Source organism: Myxine glutinosa, chromosome 7, assembly GCF_964187855.1.
Source record: "Myxine glutinosa chromosome 7, kmMyxGlut1.1, whole genome shotgun sequence".
Classification (NCBI taxonomy): Eukaryota; Metazoa; Chordata; class Myxini; order Myxiniformes; family Myxinidae; genus Myxine; species Myxine glutinosa.
In genome coordinates this window covers 122,338,776-122,350,299 of record NC_136267.1, presented here as the reverse complement: position 1 = coordinate 122,350,299, position 11,524 = coordinate 122,338,776, and the positions used below count along the sequence as shown (strand labels likewise).

Sequence of the window (11,524 nt, the reverse complement as noted above, 5' to 3'; positions counted from 1 at the left end):
CAGAATGCCGGCGATAGCTCGCCTTCTCTTTGTGGAAAACACGGTGAGATCCTTATAAATAACATCCAACAACTAATGGGACGCAAACGGGGCGCCCAGTTTAGCGGTACACACATTGATGAATCACCCTGCCTGTGATTCACCCATGACAGGTTATAGCTGGGTCGGGATTCAAACCCAGGCTGGACAGTTTAGACTTTAGAGTCAAGTGTGCGTACCTCCAGTCCAGGCCATCCTGCCAACTTGTATGCTGCATACAGGTGAAATATAAAGCGCGAGATATTTTTATATATACTGTATATTTAAAAAAAAATTGGTGTGGTTTTTGGCGGGCTGGAACGGATTAATAGCATTTCAATGCATTTCAATGGGGAAATTTGATTTGAGATACGAGCAATTTGAGTTACGAGCTCGGTCACGGAACGAATTAAACTCGTAAGTCAAGGTTCCACTGTATATATATACACATATATATATACACATATATATATACACATATATATATACACACATATATATACACACACCCTCCCCCCCCCTCTTCTCTCCTCCTCCCCCCCTACCCCTCCCCTCCCCCCTCTTCTCTCCTCTCCTCCTCCCCCCTCTTCTCCCCTCCCCCTCTTCTCCCCTCCCCCTCTTCTCCCCTCCCCCTTCCCCTCCCCCCTTTCTCCATCCCCCCTCCCCCCTCCCCTTTCTCCCTCCCCCCTCCCCCTCCCCCCCTTCCCCCATGCCCCTCCCTTTCCCCCTACCCCCTCCACCCTACAACCCCCTTCTCCCCTCCACCCTACCCCCCCTTCTCCCCTCCCCCCTCCCCCTCCCATCCCCCCCCCCTCTTCTCTCCTCTCCTCCTCCCCCCTATTCTCCCCTCCCCCCTCTTCCTCCCATAATAATAACATAATCTTCCCTCTTCCTGAGGGCCTTTCACTCACTCACCGCAGGCAGGTAGGTGGTCTTTCTGTCTTCTACCGACTCCTCTCCGGCCTTGCTCCCCCAGCTCTCTCCGTGCTCTGTCCCCCAAATATTCCTACAGGTCGCACAAGATCTGCCAGCAACCCTCTGATGGTTAAACTGCCGAAATCTCGGCTCTCTGCTCACCTTCACTCTTTCATTCCTCTTTTCTCCCGCCTGTGGAACAAACTCCCACACTCCCTTCAATCCCTCTCCTCCCTCCAGGTCTTTAAAACAGCTGTTCACCACCATCTCTTATCTTCCCCCATCCATAACCTTGATCTTTTCTACCCCCACTAATTCACCCCAGATCCACCTTGTTTGAAATTCCAACTTATTTCCTGGAAATCCTGGCAGTGTCCATATGTTTATACCTCTCCCACCCCCCCCCTTCACATGCCTCCCCCCCCTTCACATGCCTCCCCCCTTCACATGCCTCCCCCCCCTTCACATGCCTCCCCCCTTCACATGCCTCCCCCCCAAAGCCCTCTCCCTCCCACAGATCTCTCGATGTCTCCACGTCTCTCGGTCCCTGCTCTCAAATGTTGTGTTTGTGTCCTTCCCCCTCTCTCCCATCTTGTCTACCGCTCCCGATGTTATTTGTTTTATGTGTCTGTTTGTCTTTCTGTGTGATTAATTTTCGCTCTTTCACGAGCCTCGATCTTGTATACAAAAAAAAAAAAAAAAAAAAAAAAAAAAAAAAATCCCTCCCCCCCCTCCTCCCCTCCCCCCTCTTCTCCCCTCCCCCCCTCTCCCCCTCTTCCCACCCTCTCCTCCCCGCCCCCCCCCGTTCCCCTCCCCTCCCCTTCCCCCTCCCCTCCTTTCCCCCGCCCAGCAATGCCGGGTACTTCCCATGGCCAACTGTACGTGGGCTGCTCGAGGGTTGGAAAACCAAGCAATCTTTACGTCTTGGCACCAAGTAAGAAAACCAGAAATGTTGTATACCAAGAGGTTTTGAGAAATTGACAATTGAAATATATATATATATATATATATATATATATATATATATATATATATATATATATATATATATATATATATATATATATATATATATATATATATATATATATATATATATATATATATATATATATATATATATATATTGTTGCGGGTATGAGAACTGTGTATTTTTTTTATTGTGTGAATTGTTATTATTGTTTATTCTGCGCCCCCCTGCCTCCGGAGCTGTGTAAAGGTGAAAGGGCATCCCATAATTAGTCCACAAGCATACACGTCAGCCAAATAATAGAATACCTCTGTTTGATAGTTATCTCTTATTATGTGTTTTTAGAGTAAGGCTGTGTCTCCCATTAATTGAAATACTCCATTGCACCAGTGAAAGAGATAGATTCCCTTCATTCCCACTCCCAATATATATACATTTATATATATATACATATATATATATATATATCTCTATATATAAAGGAGTGTGTGTGTGTGTGTGTGTGTGTGTGTGTGTGTGTGTGTGTGTGTGTGTGTGTGTGTGTGTGTGTGTGTGTGTGTGTGTATGTATGTCCGCTTATAACTCAAGAACTACACATCGGAGAAACGTTTTAGACAGATTCGGAATCAGCATAAAATCCTGGTGGTTATAAGCTACTCTGTATTTTAATATCAATGGTTTAAAAAACCGTGCCAGCTGCACTTCCATGGTGTAGTTTGTGGCGGCGCTATTGCCCCTTTCCGATCCCGCGGTTGCGCGTACGTACAGTATACTGTACGTATATTTATATATTTTTTATGTGCTTTTTATTGTATTTTAAATTGTTTTTTAGCTTCTTTTATTGTTAATTTATGTACAATTGTATTTATTTTAAATATATTTTTAAGGAAAACAAATGTTTTCACGTCCGTGGGAGTGACGTAAAGTCGCACATAATGAGAAAATGCGCGCCATTTTTTCGCGCCAAGAACGAATAAACGGTAGTTGAGATTTTATTCGAATTCGAATTCCATTAAATTTCAACTGTTGGAAACAATAATTATTTCAACTGTTGGAAATTGAAATAATTATTGTTTCCAACAGTTGAAATTTAATGGAATTCGAATTCGAATAAAATCTCAACTAAAAAAAAAAACGTCGCGTTTTAAAATTATGACGTCATCAGCGTATTTCGGAACGTTAATTTTTCAACTTCATATTCGGAATCAGTACGTCCCAGAGCAACTACAGCACACCTTAAATGTTTAAAAAACCTTCGGGTTTTAAAATTATGACGTCATCAGCGTATTTCGGAACGTTCATTTTTCAACTTTGCCGACAATGACTTCCGACTTCCGGGTTCGGAATGCGGGACCAATGCCATTTGACAGGGAATAAAAAATAAATGCGACATTCAATTGACGACAATGACTTCCGACTTGACTCCGCCCTCCCCCCCCCCCCCTCCACCCTTTCTCCCTCCCGCTCCCCCTCTGCCCCCTCCCCTTTCTCCCTCCCCTCCCGCCCCCTCCCCTCCCCCAATGACCCTCCCTTTCCCCCCTACCCTCCCCCCTTGCTCCTCCTCCTCTTCTCTCCTCTCCTCCTCCCCCTCCCCCCTTTCTCCTCCCCTCCCCCCCTACCCCTCCCCCCCTCTTCTCTCCTCTCCTCCTCCCCCCCTACCCCTCCCCTTCTCCCCTCCCCCCCTCTTCTCTCCTCTCCTCCTCCCCCTCCCCCCTCCCCCTCTTCTCCCCTCCCCCCTTTCTCCATCCCCCCTCCCTCCCCCCTTCCTCCCCCTCCCTTCCCCCATGCCCCTCCCTTTCCCCCTACCCCCTACAACCCCCTTCTCCCCTCCACCCTACCCCCCCTTCTCCCCTCCCCCCTCCCCCTCCCATCCCTCCCCCCCCCCTCTTCTCTCCTCTCCTCCTCCCCCCTATTCTCCCCTCCCCCCTCTTCTCCCCTCCCCCCCTCTTCTCCCCTCTCCCCCTCTTCCCACCCTCTCCTCCCCGCCCCCCCCGTTCCCCTCCCCTCCCCTTCCCCCTCCCCTCCTTTCCCCCGCCCGGCAATGCCGGGTACTTCCCATGGCCAACTGTACGTGGGCTGCTCGAGGGTTGGAAAACCAAGCAATCTTTATGTCTTGGCACCAAGTAAGAAAACCAGAAATGTTGTATACCAAGAGGTTTTGAGAAATTGACAATTGACAAAACGTCATGGAGGAAATGTACTGTGATATTGCTCTAAAATATACATGTTCTTTTCATCATATATTTGTCTTATTCTTATTCAACCCGGGCGAAGCCGGCGTTGGCAAGGCCCCGCCTTGTTCCTGGCGCTGGGCTGACTCCTCCCACCTTCCGCTCCGAGATGACCTCGTGCTCAATGGAGTTTGGGGTGAAAACAACCACAACCCCACAGCAGCGGCAGAATGCAGCAAACCGCCCAGTCCAGTTGGCAATTGACGAAAGGGGGGATGTGCAGGGAATCTACCTTATTCCACTTCGATGCAATGGAGTGTTAATTAATGGAAGACACAGCCTTAATCTAATACACATAATAAGGAGATAACTACTGAACAAAGAGGAAATCTATGATTGGCTACGTGTGGTATATGGAATAACTAACGGGAACGACCTTTGACCTTTATACACAACAAATGGAGGAAAGAGGGTGATATTTTACAACACACAAAAAAAAAAAACATTCAGTCAGTCACAGACGAGGGGATTAATCCCCCTCGATAAGGGGGAAAGAGGCCGACGTTGGGTTCCGTAACAATATATATATATACACAGTCACGTGAAAAAGTAAGTACACCCCATGTAAAGTTTTGACTTTTTCAACATATTTCAACATACAGCTATTTGGCCTTCATTTCAACAATATTGATAGATAAAGGTAATATAGAATATAATAAATATCATGAAACATTTACATTTTGTAGTCCATTGTATAATTTAAATAAACATAAATGCAAGCTTCGCATGTGGAAAAAGTAAGTACACCCCTACATTTATCACTACTTCAAATACCTAAAATTAGAATCAGGTGCTCCAGCTCAGTTGCAAATGATTAGAACATAGTTAGAGAGGATCTTGGAGGAACCTGTCTTATTTAAACCTCAGACATTTAGTTTGGTTTGCTCTTTGTTGTTGAAGTGTGTGGCATCATCATGCCTAGATCAAAATAGCTCTCTGAGGCCTTCAGAAAGAAGATTATAGATGCCGACGAGTCTGGGAAGCGATTTAAAAAGATCTCCAAACAATTTGAAATCAATCATTCCACTGTCCGGAAGATCATCTACAAGTGGAGAAGATTCCAAACAACTGCCAACTTGTTCAGGCCAGGCCGCCCCAACAAGTTCAGCCCAAGACCAGACCGCAAGATGCTGAAAGAAGTCTCTAAGAACCTTTGATGTCAAAGTGCACGAGTCTACCATAAGAAAGAGGCTGCACAAATTTGATCTACATGGGAGGTGTGCCAGGAGGAAACCTTTGCTGTCCAGAAAGAACATCAGGGCAAGACTAAAGTTTGCCAATGAACACCAAGGCAAAGACCAGGACTTCTGGAACAATGTGCTCTGGACAGATGAGTCAAAGGTAGAGCTATTTGGCCACAGTACCAGAAGACATGTTTGGCAAAAAACGAAAGACAGCATTTGACCACAAGAACCTGATACCAACTGTAAAGCATGGTTGTGGAAATATTATGGTTTGGGGCAGCTTTGCTGCATCAGGGCCTGGGCAGCTCACCATCATAGAATCCACGATGAATTCTTCATTGTACCAGAGGGTGCTTGAGGATAATGTGAGGCCATCTGTCGGAAAGTTGAAGCTCAACCGAAGGTGGACCTTGCAACATGACAATGACTCTAAACATACCAGTAAATCCACCAAGAAATGGCTGAAAAGAAAGAAATGGAGGGTTCTGGAATGGTCGTCAAAGCCCGGATCTAAATGCCATCGAGATGTTGTGGGGGGATTTGAAACGAGTTGTGCATGCAAGAAACCCCTCAAACATTGCACAGCTGAAAGAATTCTGCATGGAGGAGTGGGCAAAAATTTCTCCCAGTCGATGTCAGAGACTGATAGACAGTTATAAGAAACGACTACTTGAGGTTGTTTCTGCCAAAGGGGGCAATACCACCTACTAGAGCCTAGGGTGTACTTACTTTGTCCACATGCAAAATTTGCATTTATGTTCATTTAAATTATACAATGGACTACAAAATGTAAATGTTTCATGATATTTGTTATATTATATCACCTTTATCTATCAATATTGTTGAAATGAAGATCAAATATCTGTATGTTGAAATATGTTGAAAAAGTCAAAACTTTACATGCAGTGTACTTACTCTTTCACATGACTGTATATATATTGTTATGGTTTTTAGAACCTTCACTAGTAAATTTTAGTAAATGCATTCCCTTATAAATGTTCCCCTGTAAATATTCCCATCAATTGGCTTGTTAAAGATCGCACCCTAGTTAGTCCATGAACAACACGTAGCGAACCATAGGACCTCTCCGTAGTTATCTCATTATTATGTGTTTCAGTTAAGGACCTGTTTCCAATAGTTGAATCTGCGTTGCATTAATCAAATAAGATAGGTCCCTTTCAATTTCCCCAAATCGCCTCACCCACGCTTCAAAGTGACAGTCGGGCAGTGTTCGCTGCCCCTTGGTTTGGCTCGCTTGATTGCCCCAAGCTGCCATTAGCCATGCGGTCAAGCCGAGGAAGAAGGGGCGTGAATGAGGGGCGGAGCCGCCAGATGACGGGCGTGGCACGTCGACGCATCGGCAGAGGTTGAGTCAGTAAGCCCTTACCGGCCAACAACAGTCAGTAAGCCCTCTGTTATCAGAGCTGGCGGCTTGATTTCCAAAACAGCAATAAAAGCGGCTGGAAGGGACTGCTTGGGAGTTTTTTGAGTGAGAGGGTTCCGAAGGAGAGAGAAAAAGGTACGAGCTGGGTGAGAAGGTGCAACCTGAATAAGAGAGTCGGTGAGAAGGCACGAGAGAGACGAAGCTGCGCGGAGCTGCTTCGGAAAGCCCTACCGTGTGAAACCGAATACGTGGAGCGGCCGTTGGCTGTTCGCTTCCAGCGCGTAGCGTGGACCTGGAGCGGACCGCCTTGCTGTGCCTTCCCCCCCGAACCTTCCAGCCCTGCTGTCACACACGGACCCTTCTCCTTCTTCCAGTGATTCCTGCCTGCTATTCCCTTGTCGTGTAAGTCTGTTGTCTGTCTTGTTTATTGTCTGGGGTATAATATAAGACTGTTTTAAGGCTTGCCCTGTGTCTTCTTCGTCTTCTTCTTCTTCTTCTGTATATTGCTTTCGTTTCTCCTTTGGTTTCTTTGGTTTTGTAAATAATTAATAAATGTCTGTTATTTCTTACCCTTTTGGTTTCATTCTTCCCCGATCGCTTTAGTCTTTTCCCTGATTGAATACCTGTGGCACGATTTGGCCAACGCTCGGAATCGGGTTTAGTCAATTGATAACGGCTCGAACCGCGGATTGCTAAACCGCTCGGCAAATACCATCTTGTCCGTGGTTCGAGTGGTACTTGTCTCCCTGTTTTGCGGAGGGATTGGTAAAGGTATTCGGGAGAACACCTTTTTTTTTCTCTTTTTTTTGTATACAAGATCGAGGCTCGTGAAAGAGCGAACATTAATCACACAGAAAGACAAACAGACACACAAAACAAATAACATCGGGAGCGGTAGACAAGATAGGGAGAGAGGGGGAAGGACACAAACACAACATTTGAGAGCAGGGACCGAGAGACATGGAGACATCGAGAGAACTGTGGGAGGGAGAGGGCTTTGGGGGGAGGCATGGGAAGGGGGGGGGGGGGTGGGAGAGGTATAAAACATATGGACACTGCCAAGACTTCCAGGAAAGAAGTTGGAATTTCAAACAAGGTGGATCTGGGGTGAATTAGTGGGGTAGAAAAGATCAAGGTTTTGGATGGGGGAAGATAAGAGATGGTGGTGAACAGCTGTTTTGAAGACCTGGAGGGAGGAGTGTGATTGAAGTGAGTGTGGGAGTTTGTTCCAGAGGCGGGAGAAAAGAGGAATGAAAGAGTGAAGGTGAGCAGAGAGCCGAGATTTCGGCAGTTTAACCATCAGAGGGTGGCTGGCAGATCTTGTGCGACCTGTAGGAATATTTGGGGGACAGAGCACAGAGAGAGCTGGGGGAGCAAGGCCGGAGAGGAGTCGGTAGAAGACAGAAAGACCACCTACCTGCCTGCGGTGAGTGAGTGAAAGGCCCTCAGAGATAGCTTCATCGCGGGAGATTCCAATGATTCTGAAAGCTTTGGATTCAACAGCGTGAAGCCGAGCCAGGTGTTAGGCAGGAGCACCAGCCCATAGGGGAGAACAGTATTCCATTGAGCTGCGGATGAAAGCCTTGTATGTGGTGAGGAGCTCAGGTGTGCCTAGGAAGGACTTCGCACGACGGAGGATGCCCAGTCGGTGACTGGCTTTGGAGGCCAGCTTGGAAATGTGGTTTTCCCAAGAAAGATCATGGCAGATGGTGAGACCCAAAAGACCTTGACCAATAACCCTGATCAATTCCACCCAGCAAAAGAGCGTTACAGGTACCAGGATGAGAGACGGCCAGCTTAACAGGCCAAGGGGATTAACCCCCCCCCCCCAAGGCGAGTGCCGTCTCTGAGATCCGTAACAATATATATATATCACTAACACTAACACTCACGCGCGCGCGCACACGCACACACACACACACACACACACACACACACACACACACACACACACACACACACACACACACACACACACACACACCAATTAAAATTGTATCTGGTTTATAAAATTAAATCAAAATCATAAAACCATAATCCCAACTCAGAAATAGGTCATGAATGATTCGCTCAGAAATGACCATATATGATTGGCGACAACGTCATGTGGTCTTTGATCATCCAAACTTAACGGTGGCCAATATATCAGTCCACACTTTCTGGCTGCCATTCAATGCCGTCAGGAATGAGCACCAGAATGGTGCTTATTTATGAAAGGTCAGCACCGCCCAAAGACACTGTACACTACACATGTTTCTCAACACAACAAAATCCAAATATTTTACTAACTTCTATCCACTCATCCCAACTCTCTCTTCCTCATATGTGGTGACTTCAACTGTCATCATGCCAGCTGGCTGGGTGTGGGTACCTCTCTTACCAGCCATGGCTTCTCAGCAACTGTCTTCTGCAACTTATTGAAACTGACACAAACTGTCAATTTCCCGACACAAATATCAGTCATTAGAGCATCTTCTCTTCTCGACTTGGTTATGACAAACTCCCCAAGCAAATGTCTGCTGCTCTTCGTCTGCTCCAATTGGTTCTTCTGATAATTTACTTGTTAAAGTGGATATCTCTCTGGCCATTCTCACAGAGCCTCCTCAGCGTCGACAAGTCTGGCATTTCACTCAGGCCGACTGGCACGGTCTTCAAGCAGTCATAAATCATCTGGACTGGTCTCTCATCTCCACTGCCTCTGACATCAACTCTTCCTGGGAATTCTTCCAAAGTAACCTGCTCTCTCTCATGCACAGATTTATTCCATCTGGTCTTCAGTTGTCATACCCTTCCTCCCGTCCTTGGTTCACTGAATCTTGTGGTGAGGCAGTTGCCCTGAAACAACTTGCCATTGCCTCTTGGAAGGCTAATCCAACTGAAGGCAATCTCAGTTCCTTTCACAAAGCCCGGAACAAGTGTGTGTCTACCCTCAGGAGAGCCAGGAAGCACTATCTCTCCTCTCTCAAGACTGAACTCTCAAACCTGTCTCCCTCCTCCAAATCCTGGTGGCGCCTGGTCAAATCTGTTCCTGGTGTTTGTTCCCCCTCCATCCCCTCCCTTACCTCAAACGGCCAGACAGACGACACCGCACGTGACAAAGCCAAATACATCAACTCTGTGTTTGTCTCATAATCTTGTGTCCCAAACCCATCTCTCTCTGTACCCACCTTACCCAGTCATACCCACCTGCTCCTGGACTCTGTCTTTCTCTCCTGACAAGGTGGAGAAATTTCTGTCAAACCTAGACTCTGATTCTGTAACTGGACCAGACGGCAACAGCCCATGGGTACCAAAATCCTGCTCTGCCACTCTTTCACACCCTCTCTCAATTCTCTTCACCCTCTCTTTTGGTCATGGTCATCTGCCATCTGCTTGGAAATCAGCCAACATTAGCGCTTTACACAAGAAAGGTGCAAAAACAGATCCTTGCATCTACAGACCAATCAGCCTGCTCCCAATAATCAGCAAGGTCATGGAATCGATCATCGCTTCTGACATCAAATCCTTCCTCTTCTCCAATGGCTTGATCTCGGATCATCAATTTGGATTCAGACCAGGTCGTTCTACTCTGGATATGCTGCTTCTGCTGTCTCAACAATGGATGGAGGTCCTCAATGCCAAACAGGAAATCAGAGCTGTGTCCCTTGACATATCGCATGCCTTCGATACGGTCTGGCACCCCGCCCTGCTCACCAAACTCTCCTCGTGTGGTATCCATGGGAACGTCCATGCATGGCTTGTAGACTTCCTTTCTGGTTGCAGTCAACGTGTGGCCCTGAATGGAATTCTCTCTTCTCCCCTTCCTGTTCAGGCTGGAGTTCCCCAAGGCAGTGTTCTGGGCCCTGTGCTTTTTCTGGTCTTCATTAACGATCTCTCCGACTCTCTGGAAAATCCTCTCTATCTCTTTGCTGATGACTCCACTCTCTGTCACTCCATTCTTCATCCCTCAGATCGGCAGTCTGCAGCCTCCTCACTCTCTGCAGACCTGGACAATATCACAAACTGGTCAAACAAGTGGAACATGTCTTTCAATCCTGACAAATCTCACACTCTTACGATGTCTCTCCGAAAAGACCGTCTGGACAACCCTCCCATCTACTTTCTAAACAATCCTCTTGAAGAAGTTCTGTCACTCAAGCTTTTGGGTCTCACTATCTGCCATGATCTTTCCTGGGAAAACCACATTTTCAAGCTGGCCTCCAAAGCTAGTCGCCGACTAGGCATCCTCCATCGTGCGGTCCTTTCTGAGCTCCTCACAACATACAAAGCTTTCATCCGCAGCTCAATGGAATACTGCCCTTCCCTCTGGGCTGGTGCTCCTGCCTCACGCGGTTGAAACCAAAGCATTCAGAATCATTGGAATCTCCCGTGATGAAGCCGATTCTGAGGGCTTCTCTCACCGCAGGCAGGTTGGTGGTCTTGCTGTCTTCTACCGACTCCTCTCTGGCCTTGCTCCCCCTGTTCTGTCTGTGCTCTGTCCCCCAAATATTCCTGCAGGACGCACAAGATCTGCCAGCAACCCTCTTCTGGTGAAACCGCCAAAATCAAGACTCTCTGCTCACCTTCACTCCTTCATTCCTCTTTTCTCCCACCTCTGGAACAAACTTCCACACTCTCTTCAATCCTCTCCTCCCTCCAGGTCTTTAAAACAGCTGTTCACCACCATCTCTTATCTTCCCCCATCCAAAACCCTTGATATTTTCTACCCCCGGTAAAACACCCCAAATCGCCTCTTTAAATCCCCAACTTCTTTCCTGAAATTCCTAGAAGTGTTCATTTGCTTTATACCATGTACCCCTCCCTCCTCCCCAGCCCTCCCCCT

General features: G+C 47.0%; 1 protein-coding gene across 3 annotated transcripts in view; it reads right to left on the bottom strand.

Annotated features, from left to right (window-relative positions):
* The window catches only part of LOC137431483 (adenosine deaminase domain-containing protein 1-like), a 152,327-nt gene that overhangs the window by 120,383 nt on the left and 20,420 nt on the right, over nucleotides 1–11,524 (bottom strand). The window lies entirely within an intron of this gene.